This window comes from Salvelinus alpinus, chromosome 7 (genome assembly GCF_045679555.1).
Source record: "Salvelinus alpinus chromosome 7, SLU_Salpinus.1, whole genome shotgun sequence".
In the NCBI taxonomy this organism is placed as follows: domain Eukaryota; kingdom Metazoa; phylum Chordata; class Actinopteri; order Salmoniformes; family Salmonidae; genus Salvelinus; species Salvelinus alpinus.
This window is the reverse complement of record NC_092092.1, coordinates 78,953,595-78,973,758: the sequence shown is the minus strand read 5'-3', so window position 1 is coordinate 78,973,758 and position 20,164 is coordinate 78,953,595. Positions and strand designations below refer to the sequence as shown.

General features: G+C 37.5%; 1 pseudogene; it reads right to left on the bottom strand.

The window, feature by feature from the left end:
• LOC139581942 (phospholipid-transporting ATPase VB-like) overlaps positions 1-20,164 on the bottom strand; it is a 152,872-nt pseudogene that overhangs the window by 11,995 nt on the left and 120,713 nt on the right.

Sequence of the window (20,164 nt, the reverse complement as noted above, 5' to 3'; positions counted from 1 at the left end):
GAGACTGATCATCCAATCAACAACTCCGGTCTGCCTGTCATTGCACCACAAGGGGCACCCCCACTTAACCAATAGGAATGACTGTTTTGACCTTCCCATCCTGAGTTCATGGGACAGCCCGCTGGCCTCTCTCGTACTTCCCCGACCCAATCAGGAACTCTGGGTAATCAAATTAACGAGGGCGTTTCTCCCCATGCCGTGCCATGTGTGTGTGTGTGTGTGTGTGTGTGTGTGTGTGTGTGTGTGTGTGTGTGTGTGTGTGTGTGTGTGTGTGTGTGTGTGTGTGTGTGTGTGTGTGTGTGTGTGTGTGTGTGTGTGTGTGTGTGTGTGTGTGTGTGTGTGTGTGTGTGTGTGTGTGTGTGTGTGGTTAATTTAGTAAAAAGGGACCTAGACATTTTGTCTGGAGCCTCAAAGAGCAATTAGGTAAATTAACACTGACCACTGATGAGAGAGAAGGAGAACGTTTTGGCCAACAACGTTTCCAGCGAGGACAGAGCACGTATATAATTGAAGATAAATCTGAGAAGCAGATAGATAAAGAGGCAGACTAATTTAATTGATGTCTCTGCTGAAATACATGAATTGGATTTCTCTTCACTGCGTACCTCACTGTTCCTACTACCAGATATCTGGACTGCAGGGCAGTACTATAGCCTTACTGCCAGATATCTGGACTGCAGGGCAGTAATATAGCCTTACTGCCAGATATCTGGACTGCAGGGCAGTACTATAGCCTTACTGCCAGATATGTGGACTGCAGGGCAGTACTATAGCCCTACTGCCAGATATCTGGACTGCAGGGCAGTACTATAGCCTTACTGCCAGATATCTGGACTGCAGGGCAGTACTATAGCCTTACTGCCAGATATCTGGACTGCAGGGCAGAACTCTACCCTACAGATATCCTATAAGTAAAATGTACTTCCTAGAAATTATGTTCAGATAAATTTGCATCAGGATCTATCAGGATCTATCATGAAGGCAGCCTTTAATTTAGGAAGGTTTAATATTATGATCAAGATCAAATATTGATATATAACCTGCGGTCTTAGAAGTTGAGGTCACAAAACCATCTCCCTCTCACCCTCCTTTCCTCTCTCTCTTCCTCCACTCTTCCTCCTCGCTTCTCCTCCTTCCCTCCTCCGTATCCCATCTCCCTCTCTCCCCCCTTTCCTCCACCTCTTCCTTCACTCCCCCTCCTCGTTTCTCCTCCTTCCCTTCTCCGTATCCCATCTCCCTCTCTCCCCACTTTCCTCCCCCTCTTCCTCCACTCTTCCTCCTCGCTTCTCCTCCTTCCCTCCTCCGTATCCCATCTCCCTCTCTCCCCACTTTCCTCCCCCTCTTCCTCCACTCTTCCTCCTCGCTGCTCCTCCTTCCCTCCTCCGCATCCCATCTCCCTCTATCCTACACCAAGTCAGGGTCACAGTGAAGAGAAAAGAACGGAGGAGAGGAACGGAACACTTGGTACAGAGCACGACTCACTCTCCGTCTTTGCGCCTGAGCCTGCGTTGCCGTGGAAACCACCACCGTGTTGCAGACAGCGAGAGCCAGGAAGAAGTCAAGGTAGAGCTCTGTTTCCTGGCAGTGGCGTATCCCTCTGCCACCAGTCCCGTCACCACCACCTCTCAGAACACGCTGAAGTAGCATTCTGTCCGACACCACCTCTGTTTCCTGTACACAGAAAGGACAGGGGGACAGAATGAAACACCATACTGTTCTACTGTACCTGTATGGGACGAGGTTGGTTATAAAAGTATTCATGCCGTAAGGGCTGTGGAGTACAGCGCCTCCAGAAAGGCTTTTCCAAATGTTGTTGAGTTACAGCCTGAATTTAAAATTGATTCAATTGAGTATTTTTTTGTCTCACTTTTTTTGTTACTACCCCCACAATGTCAAAGTGGAAATATGTTTGCTGCTACCTACTGCTGCTACCTACTGCTGCTACCTACTGCTGCTACCTACCGCTGCTACCTACCGCTGCTACCTACTGCTGCTACCTACTGCTGCTACCTACTGCTGCTACCTACCGCTGCTACCTACTGCTGCTATGTACTGCTTTCTGCTGCTGCTACCTACTGCTGCTACCTACTGCTGCTACCTACTGCTGCTACCTACTGCTGCTATGTACTGCTTTCTGCTGCTGCTATCTGCTGCTGCTACCTACCGCTGCTACCTACTGCTGCTACCTACCGCTGCTACCTACTGCTGCTATGTACTGCTATCTGCTGCTGCTATCTGCTGCTGCTACCTACCGCTGCTACCTACCGCTGCTACCTACCGCTGCTACCTACCGCTGCTACCTACCGCTGCTACCTACTGCTGCTACCTACTACTGCTATCTACTACTGCTATCTACTACTGCTATCTACTACTGCTACCTACCGCTGCTACCTACTGCTGCTACCTACTGCTGCTATCTACTACTGCTATCTACTACTGCTACCTACTGCTGCTACCTACTGCTGCTACCTACCGCTGCTACCTACCGCTGCTACCTACCGCTGCTACCTACTGCTGTATATCTGGATGACAATGAATACTGTATACCTGTGTCCCAAATCACACCCTATTCCCTACGGGTCCTGGTCTAAAGTAGTACTGTAGATTGGGAACAAAGTGCCATTTGGGATGCATGATCTAATCTGGCTCATGTTTATTGGCAATGTGATGTAATGTGATGTTGATGTGATGTTGATATGATGTTGATATGATGTTGATGTGATGTAATGTTGATGTGATGTTGATGTGATGTTGATGTGATGTAATGTGATGTTGATGTGATGTTGATGTTGATGTTGATGTGATGTGATGTTGATGTGATGTAATGTGATGTTGATGTTGATGTTGATGTGATGTTGATGTTGATGTTGATGTGATGTAATGTGATGTTGATGTGATGTTGATGTGATGTAATGTGATGTTGATGTTGATGTGATGTAATGTGATGTTGATGTGATGTTGATGTGATGTAATGTTGATGTGATGTTGATGTGATGTTGATGTGATGTAGTGTGATGTTGATGTGATGTAATGTGATGTTGATGTGATGTAGTGTGATGTTGATGTGATGTAGTGTGATGTTGATGTGATGTAGTGTGATGTTGATGTGATGTAGTGTGATGTTGATGTGATGTAGTGTGATGTTGATGTGATGTAATGTGATGTTGATGTGATGTACTGTGATGTTGATGTGATGTAGTGTGATGTTGATGTGATGTAGTGTGATGTTAATGTGATGTAATGTGATGTTGATGTGATGTAGTGTGATGTTGATGTGATGTAATGTCATGTTGATGTTGATGTGATGGTGATGTAGTGTGATGTTGATATGATGTTGATGTGATGTAGTGTGATGTTGATGTGATGTAGTGTGATGTTTATGTGATGTAGTGTGATGTTGATGTGATGTAGTGTGATGTTGATGTAATGTGATGTTGATGTGATGTAGTGTGATGTTAATGTGATGTAATGTGATGTTGATGTGATGTTGATGTGATGTAGTGTGATGTTGATGTGATGTAATGTGATGTTGATGTGATGTTGATGTAGTGTGATGTTGATGTGATGTAGTGTGATGTTGATGTGATGTAATGTGATGTTGATGTGATGTTGATGTAGTGTGATGTTGATGTGATGTTGATGTGATGTTGATGTGATGTTGATGTGATGTAGTGTGATGTTGATGTGATGTAATGTGATGTTGATGTGATGTAGTGTGATGTTGATGTGATGTTGATGTGATGTAGTGTGATGTTGATGTCATGTTGATGTGATGTAGTGTGATGTTGATGTTGATGTGATGTTGATGTGATGTAGTGTGATGTTGATGTGATGTTGATGTGATGTAATGTGATGTGGATGTGATGTTGATGTGATGTTGATGTTGATGTGATGTAGTGTGATGTAGTATGATGTTGATGTGATGTTGATGTGATGTAGTGTGATGTTGATGTGATGTTGATGTGATGTTGATGTTGATGTGATGTAGTGTGATGTAGTGTGATGTTGATGTGATGTTGATGTGATGTAGTGTGATGTTGATGTGATGTTGATGTGATGTTGATGTGATGTAATGTGATGTTGATGTGATGTAGTGTGATGTAGTGTGATGTTGATGTGATGTAGTGTGATGTTGATGTGATGTAGTGTGATGTTGATGTGATGTAGTGTGATGTTGATGTGATGTAGTGTGATGTTGATTTGATGTGATGTTGATGTGATGTTGATGTAGTGTGATGTTGATGTGATGTAGTGTGATGTTGATGTGATGTTGATGTGATGATGATGTGATGTTGATGTGATGTAGTGTGATGTAGTATGATGTTGATGTGATGTTGATGTGATGTAGTGTGATGTTGATGTGATGTAGTGTGATGTTGATGTGATGTTGATGTGATGTTGATGTTGATGTGATGTTGATGTGATGTTGATGTAGTGTGATGTTGATGTGATGTAGTGTGATGTTGATGTGATGTAATGTGATGTTGATGTTGATGTGATGTAGTGTGATGTTGATGTGATGTTGATGTGATATAGTGTGATGTTGATGTGATGTAGTGTGATGTTGATGTGATGTAGTGTGATGTTGATGTGATGTAGTGTGATGTTGATGTGATGTAGTGTGATGTTGATGTGATGTAATGTAATGTTGATGTGATGTAGTGTGATGTTAATGTGATGTAATGTGATGTTGATGTGATGTTGATGTTGATGTAGTGTGATGTTGATGTGATGTAGTGTGATGTTGATGTGATGTAATGTTGATGTGATGTTGATGTGATGTAATGTTAATGTGATGTTGATGTGATGTTGATATGATGTTGATGTGATGTGATGTAATGTTGATGTGATGTTGATGTGATGTTGATGTGATGTAATGTGATGTTGATGTGATGTAGTGTGATGTTGATGTGATGTAGTGTGATGTTGATGTGATGTAGTGTGATGTTGATTTGATGTGATGTTGATGTGATGTTGATGTAGTGTGATGTTGATGTGATGTAGTGTGATGTTGATGTGATGTTGATGTGATGATGATGTGATGTTGATGTGATGTAGTGTGATGTAGTATGATGTTGATGTGATGTTGATGTGATGTAGTGTGATGTTGATGTGATGTAGTGTGATGTTGATGTGATGTTGATGTGATGTTGATGTTGATGTGATGTTGATGTGATGTTGATGTAGTGTGATGTTGATGTGATGTAGTGTGATGTTGATGTGATGTAATGTGATGTTGATGTTGATGTGATGTAGTGTGATGTTGATGTGATGTTGATGTGATATAGTGTGATGTTGATGTGATGTAGTGTGATGTTGATGTGATGTAGTGTGATGTTGATGTGATGTAGTGTGATGTTGATGTGATGTAGTGTGATGTTGATGTGATGTAATGTAATGTTGATGTGATGTAGTGTGATGTTAATGTGATGTAATGTGATGTTGATGTGATGTTGATGTGATGTTGATGTAGTGTGATGTTGATGTGATGTAGTGTGATGTTGATGTGATGTAATGTTGATGTGATGTTGATGTTGATGTGATGTTGATGTGATGTAATGTTAATGTGATGTTGATGTGATGTTGATATGATGTTGATGTGATGTGATGTAATGTTGATGTGATGTTGATGTGATGTTGATGTGATGTAATGTGATGTTGATGTGATGTTGATGTTGATGTTGATGTGATGTGATGTTGATGTGATGTAATGTGATGTTGATGTTGATGTTGATGTGATGTAGTGTGATGTTGATGTGATGTTGATGTGATGATGATGTGATGTTGATGTGATGTAGTGTGATGTAGTATGATGTTGATGTGATGTTGATGTGATGTAGTGTGATGTTGATGTGATGTAGTGTGATGTTGATGTGATGTTGATGTGATGTTGATGTTGATGTGATGTAGTGTGATGTTGATGTGATGTTGATGTGATATAGTGTGATGTTGATGTGATGTGATGTAGTGTGATGTTGATGTGATGTAGTGTGATGTTGATGTGATGTAGTGTGATGTTGATGTGATGTAGTGTGATGTTGATGTGATGTAATGTAATGTTGATGTGATGTAGTGTGATGTTAATGTGATGTAATGTGATGTTGATGTGATGTTGATGTGATGTTGATGTAGTGTGATGTTGATGTGATGTAGTGTGATGTTGATGTGATGTAATGTGATGTTGATGTGATGTTGATGTAGTGTGATGTTGATGTGATGTAATGTTGATGTGATGTTGATGTTGATGTGATGTTGATGTGATGTAATGTTAATGTGATGTTGATGTGATGTTGATATGATGTTGATGTGATGTAATGTTGATGTGATGTTGATGTGATGTAATGTGATGTTGATGTTGATGTTGATGTGATGTGATGTTGATGTGATGTAATGTGATGTTAATGTTGATGTTGATGTGATGTAATGTGATGTTGATGTGATGTTGATGTGATGTAATGTTGATGTGATGTTGATGTGATGTTGATGTGATGTAGTGTGCTTTTGATGTGATGTAATGTGATGTTGATGTGATGTAGTGTGATGTTGATGTGATGTAGTGTGATGTTGATGTGATGTAGTGTGATGTTGATGTGATGTAATGTGATGTTGATGTGATGTAATGTGATGTTGATGTGATGTAGTGTGATGTTGATGTGATGTAATGTGATGTTGATGTGATGTAGTGTGATGTTGATGTGATGTAGTGTGATGTTAATGTGATGTAATGTGATGTTGATGTGATGTAGTGTGATGTTGATGTGATGTAATGTCATGTTGATGTTGATGTGATGGTGATGTAGTGTGATGTTGATATGATGTTGATGTGATGTAGTGTGATGTTGATGTGATGTAGTGTGATGTTTATGTGATGTAGTGTGATGTTGATGTGATGTAGTGTGATGTTGATGTGATGTAATGTGATGTAGTGTGATGTTAATGTGATGTAATGTGATGTTGATGTGATGTTGATGTGATGTTGATGTAGTGTGATGTTGATGTGATGTAGTGTGATGTTGATGTGATGTAATGTGATGTTGATGTGATGTTGATGTAGTGTGATGTTGATGTGATGTAATGTTGATGTGATGTTGATGTGATGTTGATGTGATGTTGATGTGATGTAGTGTGATGTTGATGTGATGTAATGTGATGTTGATGTGATGTAATGTAATGTTGATGTGATGTAGTGTGATGTTAATGTGATGTAATGTGATGTTGATGTGATGTTGATGTGATGTTGATGTAGTGTGATGTTGATGTAATGTGATGTTGATGTGATGTTGATGTAGTGTGATGTTGATGTGATGTAATGTTGATGTGATGTTGATGTTGATGTGATGTTGATGTGATGTAATGTTAATGTGATGTTGATGTGATGTTGATATGATGTTGATGTGATGTAATGTTGATGTGATGTTGATGTGATGTAATGTGATGTTGATGTGATGTTGATGTTGATGTTGATGTGATGTGATGTTGATGTGATGTAATGTGATGTTAATGTTGATGTTGATGTGATGTAATGTGATGTTGATGTTGATGTTGATGTGATGTAATGTGATGTTGATGTTGATGTGATGTAATGTGATGTTGATGTGATGTTGATGTGATGTAATGTTGATGTGATGTTGATGTGATGTTGATGTGATGTAGTGTGCTTTTGATGTGATGTAATGTGATGTTGATGTGATGTAGTGTGATGTTGATGTGATGTAGTGTGCTTTTGATGTGATGTAATGTGATGTTGATGTGATGTAGTGTGATGTTGATGTGATGTAATGTGATGTTGATGTGATGTAGTGTGATGTTGATGTGATGTAGTGTGATGTTAATGTGATGTAATGTGATGTTGATGTGATGTAGTGTGATGTTGATGTGATGTAATGTCATGTTGATGTTGATGTGATGGTGATGTAGTGTGATGTTGATATGATGTTGATGTGATGTAGTGTGATGTTGATGTGATGTAGTGTGATGTTTATGTGATGTAGTGTGATGTTGATGTGATGTAGTGTGATGTTGATGTGATGTAATGTGATGTAGTGTGATGTTAATGTGATGTAATGTGATGTTGATGTGATGTTGATGTGATGTTGATGTAGTGTGATGTTGATGTGATGTAGTGTGATGTTGATGTGATGTAATGTGATTTTGATGTGATGTTGATGTAGTGTGATGTTGATGTGATGTAATGTTGATGTGATGTTGATGTGATGTTGATGTGATGTTGATGTGATGTAGTGTGATGTTGATGTGATGTAATGTGATGTTGATGTGATGTAATGTAATGTTGATGTGATGTAGTGTGATGTTAATGTGATGTAATGTGATGTTGATGTGATGTTGATGTGATGTTGATGTAGTGTGATGTTGATGTGATGTAGTGTGATGTTGATGTGATGTAATGTGATGTTGATGTGATGTTGATGTAGTGTGATGTTGATGTGATGTAATGTTGATGTGATGTTGATGTTGATGTGATGTTGATGTGATGTAATGTTAATGTGATGTTGATGTGATGTTGATATGATGTTGATGTGATGTAATGTTGATGTGATGTTGATGTGATGTAATGTGATGTTGATGTGATGTTGATGTTGATGTTGATGTTGATGTGATGTGATGTTGATGTGATGTAATGTGATGTTAATGTTGATGTTGATGTGATGTAATGTGATGTTGATGTTGATGTTGATGTGATGTAATGTGATGTTGATGTTGATGTGATGTAATGTGATGTTGATGTGATGTTGATGTGATGTAATGTTGATGTGATGTTGATGTGATGTTGATGTGATGTAGTGTGCTTTTGATGTGATGTAATGTGATGTTGATGTGATGTAGTGTGATGTTGATGTGATGTAGTGTGATGTTGATGTGATGTAGTGTGATGTTGATGTGATGTTGATGTGATGTAATGTGATGTTGATGTGATGTAGTGTGATGTTGATGTGATGTAATGTGATGTTGATGTGATGTAGTGTGATGTTGATGTGATGTAGTGTGATGTTAATGTGATGTAATGTGATGTTGATGTGATGTAGTGTGATGTTGATGTGATGTAATGTCATGTTGATGTTGATGTGATGGTGATGTAGTGTGATGTTGATATGATGTTGATGTGATGTAGTGTGATGTTGATGTGATGTAGTGTGATGTTTATGTGATGTAGTGTGATGTTGATGTGATGTAGTGTGATGTTGATGTGATGTAATGTGATGTAGTGTGATGTTAATGTGATGTAATGTGATGTTGATGTGATGTTGATGTGATGTTGATGTAGTGTGATGTTGATGTGATGTAGTGTGATGTTGATGTGATGTAATGTGATGTTGATGTGATGTTGATGTAGTGTGATGTTGATGTGATGTAATGTTGATGTGATGTTGATGTGATGTTGATGTGATGTTGATGTGATGTAGTGTGATGTTGATGTGATGTAATGTGATGTTGATGTGATGTAGTGTGATGTTGATGTGATGTTGATGTGATGTAGTGTGATGTTGATGTGATGTTGATGTGATGTAGTGTGATGTTGATGTTGATGTGATGTTGATGTGATGTAGTGTGATGTTGATGTGATGTAATGTGATGTTGATGTGATGTAGTGTGATGTTGATGTGATGTTGATGTGATGTAGTGTGATGTTGATGTTGATGTGATGTAGTGTGATGTTGATGTGATGTTGATGTGATGTAATGTGATGTGGATGTGATGTTGATGTTGATGTGATGTAGTGTGATGTAGTATGATGTTGATGTGATGTTGATGTGATGTAGTGTGATGTTGATGTGATGTTGATGTGATGTTGATGTTGATGTGATGTAGTGTGATGTAGTGTGATGTTGATGTGATGTTGATGTGATGTAGTGTGATGTTGATGTGATGTTGATGTGATGTTGATGTGAAGTAATGTGATGTTGATGTGATGTAGTGTGATGTTGATGTGATGTAGTGTGATGTTGATGTGATGTAGTGTGATGTTGATGTGATGTAGTGTGATGTTGATGTGATGTAGTGTGATGTTGATTTGATGTGATGTTGATGTGATGTTGATGTAGTGTGATGTTGATGTTGATGTGATGTAGTGTGATGTTGATGTGATGTTGATGTGATGATGATGTGATGTTGATGTGATGTAGTGTGATGTTGATGTGATGTTGATGTGATATAGTGTGATGTTGATGTGATGTAGTGTGATGTTGATGTGATGTTGATGTGATATAGTGTGATGTTGATGTGATGTAGTGTGATGTTGATGTGATGTAGTGTGATGTTGATGTGATGTAGTGTGATGTTGATGTGATGTAGTGTGATGTTGATGTGATGTAATGTAATGTTGATATGATGTAGTGTGATGTTAATGTGATGTAATGTGATGTTGATGTGATGTTGATGTGATGTTGATGTAGTGTGATGTTGATGTGATGTAGTGTGATGTTGATGTGATGTAATGTAATGTGATGTTGATGTGATGTTGATGTAGTGTGATGTTGATGTGATGTTGATGTGATGTTGATGTGATGTTGATGTGATGTAATGTGATGTTGATGTGATGTTGATGTTGATGTTGATGTTGATGTGATGTGATGTTGATGTGATGTGATGTAATGTGATGTTGATGTTGATGTTGATGTGATGTAATGTGATGTTGATGTTGATGTTGATGTGATGTAATGTGATGTTGATGTGATGTTGATGTGATGTAATGTGATGTTGATGTGATGTAATGTTGATGTGATGTTGATGTGATGTTGATGTGATGTAGTGTGATGTTGATGTGATGTAATGTGATGTTGATGTGATGTAGTGTGATGTTGATGTGATGTAGTGTGATGTTGATGTGATGTAGTGTGATGTTGATGTGATGTAATGTGATGTTGATGTGATGTAATGTGATGTTGATGTGATGTAGTGTGATGTAGTGTGATGTTGATGTGATGTAGTGTGATGTTAATGTGATGTAATGTGATGTTGATGTGATGTAGTGTGATGTTGATGTGATGTAATGTCATGTTGATGTTGATGTGATGGTGATGTAGTGTGATGTTGATATGATGTTGATGTGATGTAGTTCGATGTTGATGTGATGTAGTGTGATGTTTATGTGATGTAGTGTGATGTTGATGTGATGTAGTGTGATGTTGATGTGATGTAGTGTGATGTTGATGTGATGTTGATGTGATGTTGATGTGATGTTGATGTTGATGTGATGTTGATGTGATGTTGATGTAGTGTGATGTTGATGTGATGTAGTGTGATGTTGATGTGATGTAATGTGATGTTGATGTGATGTAGTGTGATGTTTATGTGATGTAGTGTGATGTTGATGTGATGTAGTGTGATGTTGATGTGATGTAATGTGATGTTGATGTGATGTAGTGTGATGTTAATGTGATGTAATGTGATGTTGATGTGATGTTGATGTGATGTTGATGTAGTGTGATGTTGATGTGATGTAGTGTGATGTTGATGTGATGTAATGTGATGTTGATGTGATGTTGATGTAGTGTGATGTTGATGCGATGTAATGTTGATGTGATGTTGATGTGATGTTGATGTGATGTAGTGTGATGTTGATGTGATGTAATGTGATGTTGATGTGATATAGTGTGATGTTGATGTGATGTTGATGTGATGTAGTGTGATGTTGATGTGATGTTGATGTGATGTAGTGTGATGTTGATGTTGATGTGATGTTGATGTGATGTAGTGTGATGTTGATGTGATGTTATGTAATGTGATGTGGATGTGATGTTGATGTGATGTTGATGTTGATGTGATGTAGTGTGATGTAGTATGATGTTGATGTGATGTTGATGTGATGTAGTGTGATGTTGATGTGATGTTGATGTGATGTTGATGTTGATGTGATGTAGTGTGATGTAGTGTGATGTTGATGTGATGTTGATGTGATGTAGTGTGATGTTGATGTGATGTTGATGTGATGTAATGTGATGTTGGTGTGATGTAGTGTGATGTTGATGTGATGTAGTGTGATGTTGATGTGATGTAGTGTGATGTTGATGTGATGTAGTGTGATGTTGATGTGATGTAGTGTGATGTTGATTTGATGTGATGTTGATGTGATGTTGATGTAGTGTGATGTTGATGTGATGTAGTGTGATGTTGATGTGATGTTGATGTGATGATGATGTGATGTTGATGTGATGTAGTGTGATGTAGTATGATGTTGATGTGATGTTGATGTGATGTAGTGTGATGTTGATGTGATGTAGTGTGATGTTGATGTGATGTTGATGTGATATAGTGTGATGTTGATGTGATGTGATGTAGTGTGATGTTGATGTGATGTAGTGTGATGTTGATGTGATGTAGTGTGATGTTGATGTGATGTAGTGTGATGTTGATGTGATGTAATGTAATGTTGATGTGATGTAGTGTGATGTTAATGTGATGTAATGTGATGTTGATGTGATGTTGATGTGATGTTGATGTAGTGTGATGTTGATGTGATGTAGTGTGATGTTGATGTGATGTAATGTGATGTTGATGTGATGTTGATGTAGTGTGATGTTGATGTCATGTAATGTTGATGTGATGTTGATGTGATGTTGATGTGATGTAGTGTGATGTTGATGTGATGTAATGTGATGTTGATGTGATGTAGTGTGATGTTGATGTGATGTAGTGTGATGTTGATGTGATGTAGTGTGATGTTGATGTGATGTAATGTGATGTTGATGTGATGTAATGTGATGTTGATGTGATGTAGTGTGATGTAGTGTGATGTTGATGTGATGTAGTGTGATGTTAATGTGATGTAATGTGATGTTGATGTGATGTAGTGTGATGTTGATGTGATGTAATGTCATGTTGATGTTGATGTGATGGTGATGTAGTGTGATGTTGATATGATGTTGATGTGATGTAGTTCGATGTTGATGTGATGTAGTGTGATGTTTATGTGATGTAGTGTGATGTTGATGTGATGTAGTGTGATGTTGATGTGATGTAGTGTGATGTTGATGTGATGTTGATGTGATGTTGATGTGATGTTGATGTTGATGTGATGTTGATGTGATGTTGATGTAGTGTGATGTTGATGTGATGTAGTGTGATGTTGATGTGATGTAATGTGATGTTGATGTGATGTAGTGTGATGTTTATGTGATGTAGTGTGATGTTGATGTGATGTAGTGTGATGTTGATGTGATGTAATGTGATGTTGATGTGATGTAGTGTGATGTTAATGTGATGTAATGTGATGTTGATGTGATGTTGATGTGATGTTGATGTAGTGTGATGTTGATGTGATGTAATGTGATGTTGATGTGATGTAGTGTGATGTTAATGTGATGTAATGTGATGTTGATGTGATGTTGATGTAGTGTGATGTTGATGTGATGTAGTGTGATGTTGATGTGATGTAATGTGATGTTGATGTGATGTTGATGTAGTGTGATGTTGATGCGATGTAATGTTGATGTGATGTTGATGTGATGTTGATGTGATGTAGTGTGATGTTGATGTGATGTAATGTGATGTTGATGTGATGTAGTGTGATGTTGATGTGATGTTGATGTGATGTAGTGTGATGTTGATGTGATGTTGATGTGATGTAGTGTGATGTTGATGTTGATGTGATGTTGATGTGATGTAGTGTGATGTTGATGTGATGTTGATGTGATGTAATGTGATGTGGATGTGATGTTGATGTGATGTTGATGTTGATGTGATGTAGTGTGATGTAGTATGATGTTGATGTGATGTTGATGTGATGTAGTGTGATGTTGATGTGATGTTGATGTGATGTTGATGTTGATGTGATGTAGTGTGATGTAGTGTGATGTTGATGTGATGTTGATGTGATGTAGTGTGATGTTGATGTGATGTTGATGTGATGTAATGTGATGTTGATGTGATGTAGTGTGATGTTGATGTGATGTAGTGTGATGTTGATGTGATGTAGTGTGATGTTGATGTGATGTAGTGTGATGTTGATGTGATGTAGTGTGATGTTGATTTGATGTGATGTTGATGTGATGTTGATGTAGTGTGATGTTGATGTGATGTAGTGTGATGTTGATGTGATGTTGATGTGATGATGATGTGATGTTGATGTGATGTAGTGTGATGTTGATGTGATGTAGTGTGATGTTGATGTGATGTTGATGTGATATAGTGTGATGTTGATGTGATGTGATGTAGTGTGATGTTGATGTGATGTAGTGTGATGTTGATGTGATGTAGTGTGATGTTGATGTGATGTAGTGTGATGTTGATGTGATGTAATGTAATGTTGATGTGATGTAGTGTGATGTTAATGTGATGTAATGTGATGTTGATGTGATGTTGATGTGATGTTGATGTAGTGTGATGTTGATGTGATGTAGTGTGATGTTGATGTGATGTAATGTGATGTTGATGTGATGTTGATGTAGTGTGATGTTGATGTGATGTAATGTTGATGTGATGTTGATGTTGATGTGATGTTGATGTGATGTAATGTTAATGTGATGTTGATGTGATGTTGATATGATGTTGATGTGATGTAATGTTGATGTGATGTTGATGTGATGTAATGTGATGTTGATGTGATGTTGATGTTGATGTTGATGTGATGTGATGTTGATGTGATGTAATGTGATGTTAATGTTGATGTTGATGTGATGTAATGTGATGTTGATGTTGATGTTGATGTGATGTAATGTGATGTTGATGTTGATGTGATGTAATGTGATGTTGATGTGATGTTGATGTGATGTAATGTTGATGTGATGTTGATGTGATGTTGATGTGATGTAGTGTGCTTTTGATGTGATGTAATGTGATGTTGATGTGATGTAGTGTGATGTTGATGTGATGTAGTGTGATGTTGATGTGATGTAGTGTGATGTTGATGTGATGTAGTGTGATGTTGATGTGATGTAATGTGATGTTGATGTGATGTAATGTGATGTTGATGTGATGTAGTGTGATGTTGATGTGATGTAATGTGATGTTGATGTGATGTAGTGTGATGTTGATGTGATGTAGTGTGATGTTAATGTGATGTAATGTGATGTTGATGTGATGTAGTGTGATGTTGATGTGATGTAATGTCATGTTGATGTTGATGTGATGGTGATGTAGTGTGATGTTGATATGATGTTGATGTGATGTAGTGTGATGTTGATGTGATGTAGTGTGATGTTTATGTGATGTAGTGTGATGTTGATGTCATGTAATGTTGATGTGATGTTGATGTGATGTTGATGTGATGTAGTGTGATGTTGATGTGATGTAATGTGATGTTGATGTGATGTAGTGTGATGTTGATGTGATGTAGTGTGATGTTGATGTGATGTAGTGTGATGTTGATGTGATGTAATGTGATGTTGATGTGATGTAATGTGATGTTGATGTGATGTAGTGTGATGTAGTGTGATGTTGATGTGATGTAGTGTGATGTTAATGTGATGTAATGTGATGTTGATGTGATGTAGTGTGATGTTGATGTGATGTAATGTCATGTTGATGTTGATGTGATGGTGATGTAGTGTGATGTTGATATGATGTTGATGTGATGTAGTTCGATGTTGATGTGATGTAGTGTGATGTTTATGTGATGTAGTGTGATGTTGATGTGATGTAGTGTGATGTTGATGTGATGTAGTGTGATGTTGATGTGATGTTGATGTGATGTTGATGTGATGTTGATGTTGATGTGATGTTGATGTGATGTTGATGTAGTGTGATGTTGATGTGATGTAGTGTGATGTTGATGTGATGTAATGTGATGTTGATGTGATGTAGTGTGATGTTTATGTGATGTAGTGTGATGTTGATGTGATGTAGTGTGATGTTGATGTGATGTAATGTGATGTTGATGTGATGTAGTGTGATGTTAATGTGATGTAATGTGATGTTGATGTGATGTTGATGTGATGTTGATGTAGTGTGATGTTGATGTGATGTAATGTGATGTTGATGTGATGTAGTGTGATGTTAATGTGATGTAATGTGATGTTGATGTGATGTTGATGTAGTGTGATGTTGATGTGATGTAGTGTGATGTTGATGTGATGTAATGTGATGTTGATGTGATGTTGATGTAGTGTGATGTTGATGCGATGTAATGTTGATGTGATGTTGATGTGATGTTGATGTGATGTAGTGTGATGTTGATGTGATGTAATGTGATGTTGATGTGATGTAGTGTGATGTTGATGTGATGTTGATGTGATGTAGTGTGATGTTGATGTGATGTTGATGTGATGTAGTGTGATGTTGATGTTGATGTGATGTTGATGTGATGTAGTGTGATGTTGATGTGATGTTGATGTGATGTAATGTGATGTGGATGTGATGTTGATGTGATGTTGATGTTGATGTGATGTAGTGTGATGTAGTATGATGTTGATGTGATGTTGATGTGATGTAGTGTGATGTTGATGTGATGTTGATGTGATGTTGATGTTGATGTGATGTAGTGTGATGTAGTGTGATGTTGATGTGATGTTGATGTGATGTAGTGTGATGTTGATGTGATGTTGATGTGATGTAATGTGATGTTGATGTGATGTAGTGTGATGTTGATGTGATGTAGTGTGATGTTGATGTGATGTAGTGTGATGTTGATGTGATGTAGTGTGATGTTGATGTGATGTAGTGTGATGTTGATTTGATGTGATGTTGATGTGATGTTGATGTAGTGTGATGTTGATGTGATGTAGTGTGATGTTGATGTGATGTTGATGTGATGATGATGTGATGTTGATGTGATGTAGTGTGATGTTGATGTGATGTAGTGTGATGTTGATGTGATGTTGATGTGATATAGTGTGATGTTGATGTGATGTGATGTAGTGTGATGTTGATGTGATGTAGTGTGATGTTGATGTGATGTAGTGTGATGTTGATGTGATGTAATGTTGATGTGATGTTGATGTGATGTAATGTGATGTTGATGTGATGTTGATGTTGATGTTGATGTGATGTGATGTTGATGTGATGTAATGTGATGTTAATGTTGATGTTGATGTGATGTAATGTGATGTTGATGTTGATGTTGATGTGATGTAATGTGATGTTGATGTTGATGTGATGTAATGTGATGTTGATGTGATGTTGATGTGATGTAATGTTGATGTGATGTTGATGTGATGTTGATGTGATGTAGTGTGCTTTTGATGTGATGTAATGTGATGTTGATGTGATGTAGTGTGATGTTGATGTGATGTAGTGTGATGTTGATGTGATGTAGTGTGATGTTGATGTGATGTAGTGTGATGTTGATGTGATGTAATGTGATGTTGATGTGATGTAATGTGATGTTGATGTGATGTAGTGTGATGTTGATGTGATGTAATGTGATGTTGATGTGATGTAGTGTGATGTTGATGTGATGTAGTGTGATGTTAATGTGATGTAATGTGATGTTGATGTGATGTAGTGTGATGTTGATGTGATGTAATGTCATGTTGATGTTGATGTGATGGTGATGTAGTGTGATGTTGATATGATGTTGATGTGATGTAGTGTGATGTTGATGTGATGTAGTGTGATGTTTATGTGATGTAGTGTGATGTTGATGTCATGTAATGTTGATGTGATGTTGATGTGATGTTGATGTGATGTAGTGTGATGTTGATGTGATGTAATGTGATGTTGATGTGATGTAGTGTGATGTTGATGTGATGTAGTGTGATGTTGATGTGATGTAGTGTGATGTTGATGTGATGTAATGTGATGTTGATGTGATGTAATGTGATGTTGATGTGATGTAGTGTGATGTAGTGTGATGTTGATGTGATGTAGTGTGATGTTAATGTGATGTAATGTGATGTTGATGTGATGTAGTGTGATGTTGATGTGATGTAATGTCATGTTGATGTTGATGTGATGGTGATGTAGTGTGATGTTGATATGATGTTGATGTGATGTAGTTCGATGTTGATGTGATGTAGTGTGATGTTTATGTGATGTAGTGTGATGTTGATGTGATGTAGTGTGATGTTGATGTGATGTAGTGTGATGTTGATGTGATGTTGATGTGATGTTGATGTGATGTTGATGTTGATGTGATGTTGATGTGATGTTGATGTAGTGTGATGTTGATGTGATGTAGTGTGATGTTGATGTGATGTAATGTGATGTTGATGTGATGTAGTGTGATGTTTATGTGATGTAGTGTGATGTTGATGTGATGTAGTGTGATGTTGATGTGATGTAATGTGATGTTGATGTGATGTAGTGTGATGTTAATGTGATGTAATGTGATGTTGATGTGATGTTGATGTGATGTTGATGTAGTGTGATGTTGATGTGATGTAATGTGATGTTGATGTGATGTAGTGTGATGTTAATGTGATGTAATGTGATGTTGATGTGATGTTGATGTAGTGTGATGTTGATGTGATGTAGTGTGATGTTGATGTGATGTAATGTGATGTTGATGTGATGTTGATGTAGTGTGATGTTGATGCGATGTAATGTTGATGTGATGTTGATGTGATGTTGATGTGATGTAGTGTGATGTTGATGTGATGTAATGTGATGTTGATGTGATGTAGTGTGATGTTGATGTGATGTTGATGTGATGTAGTGTGATGTTGATGTGATGTTGATGTGATGTAGTGTGATGTTGATGTTGATGTGATGTTGATGTGATGTAGTGTGATGTTGATGTGATGTTGATGTGATGTAATGTGATGTGGATGTGATGTTGATGTGATGTTGATGTTGATGTGATGTAGTGTGATGTAGTATGATGTTGATGTGATGTTGATGTGATGTAGTGTGATGTTGATGTGATGTTGATGTGATGTTGATGTTGATGTGATGTAGTGTGATGTAGTGTGATGTTGATGTGATGTTGATGTGATGTAGTGTGATGTTGATGTGATGTTGATGTGATGTAATGTGATGTTGATGTGATGTAGTGTGATGTTGATGTGATGTAGTGTGATGTTGATGTGATGTAGTGTGATGTTGATGTGATGTAGTGTGATGTTGATGTGATGTAGTGTGATGTTGATTTGATGTGATGTTGATGTGATGTTGATGTAGTGTGATGTTGATGTGATGTAGTGTGATGTTGATGTGATGTTGATGTGATGATGATGTGATGTTGATGTGATGTAGTGTGATGTTGATGTGATGTAGTGTGATGTTGATGTGATGTTGATGTGATATAGTGTGATGTTGATGTGATGTGATGTAGTGTGATGTTGATGTGATGTAGTGTGATGTTGATGTGATGTAGTGTGATGTTGATGTGATGTAGTGTGATGTTGATGTGATGTAATGTAATGTTGATGTGATGTAGTGTGATGTTAATGTGATGTAATGTGATGTTGATGTGATGTTGATGTGATGTTGATGTAGTGTGATGTTGATGTGATGTAGTGTGATGTTGATGTGATGTAATGTGATGTTGATGTGATGTTGATGTAGTGTGATGTTGATGTGATGTAATGTTGATGTGATGTTGATGTTGATGTGATGTTGATGTGATGTAATGTTAATGTGATGTTGATGTGATGTTGATATGATGTTGATGTGATGTAATGTTGATGTGATGTTGATGTGATGTAATGTGATGTTGATGTGATGTTGATGTTGATGTTGATGTGATGTGATGTTGATGTGATGTAATGTGATGTTAATGTTGATGTTGATGTGATGTAATGTGATGTTGATGTTGATGTTGATGTGATGTAATGTGATGTTGATGTTGATGTGATGTAATGTGATGTTGATGTGATGTTGATGTGATGTAATGTTGATGTGATGTTGATGTGATGTTGATGTGATGTAGTGTGCTTTTGATGTGATGTAATGTGATGTTGATGTGATGTAGTGTGATGTTGATGTGATGTAGTGTGATGTTGATGTGATGTAGTGTGATGTTGATGTGATGTAGTGTGATGTTGATGTGATGTAATGTGATGTTGATGTGATGTAATGTGATGTTGATGTGATGTAGTGTGATGTTGATGTGATGTAATGTGATGTTGATGTGATGTAGTGTGATGTTGATGTGATGTAGTGTGATGTTAATGTGATGTAATGTGATGTTGATGTGATGTAGTGTGATGTTGATGTGATGTAATGTCATGTTGATGTTGATGTGATGGTGATGTAGTGTGATGTTGATATGATGTTGATGTGATGTAGTGTGATGTTGATGTGATGTAGTGTGATGTTTATGTGATGT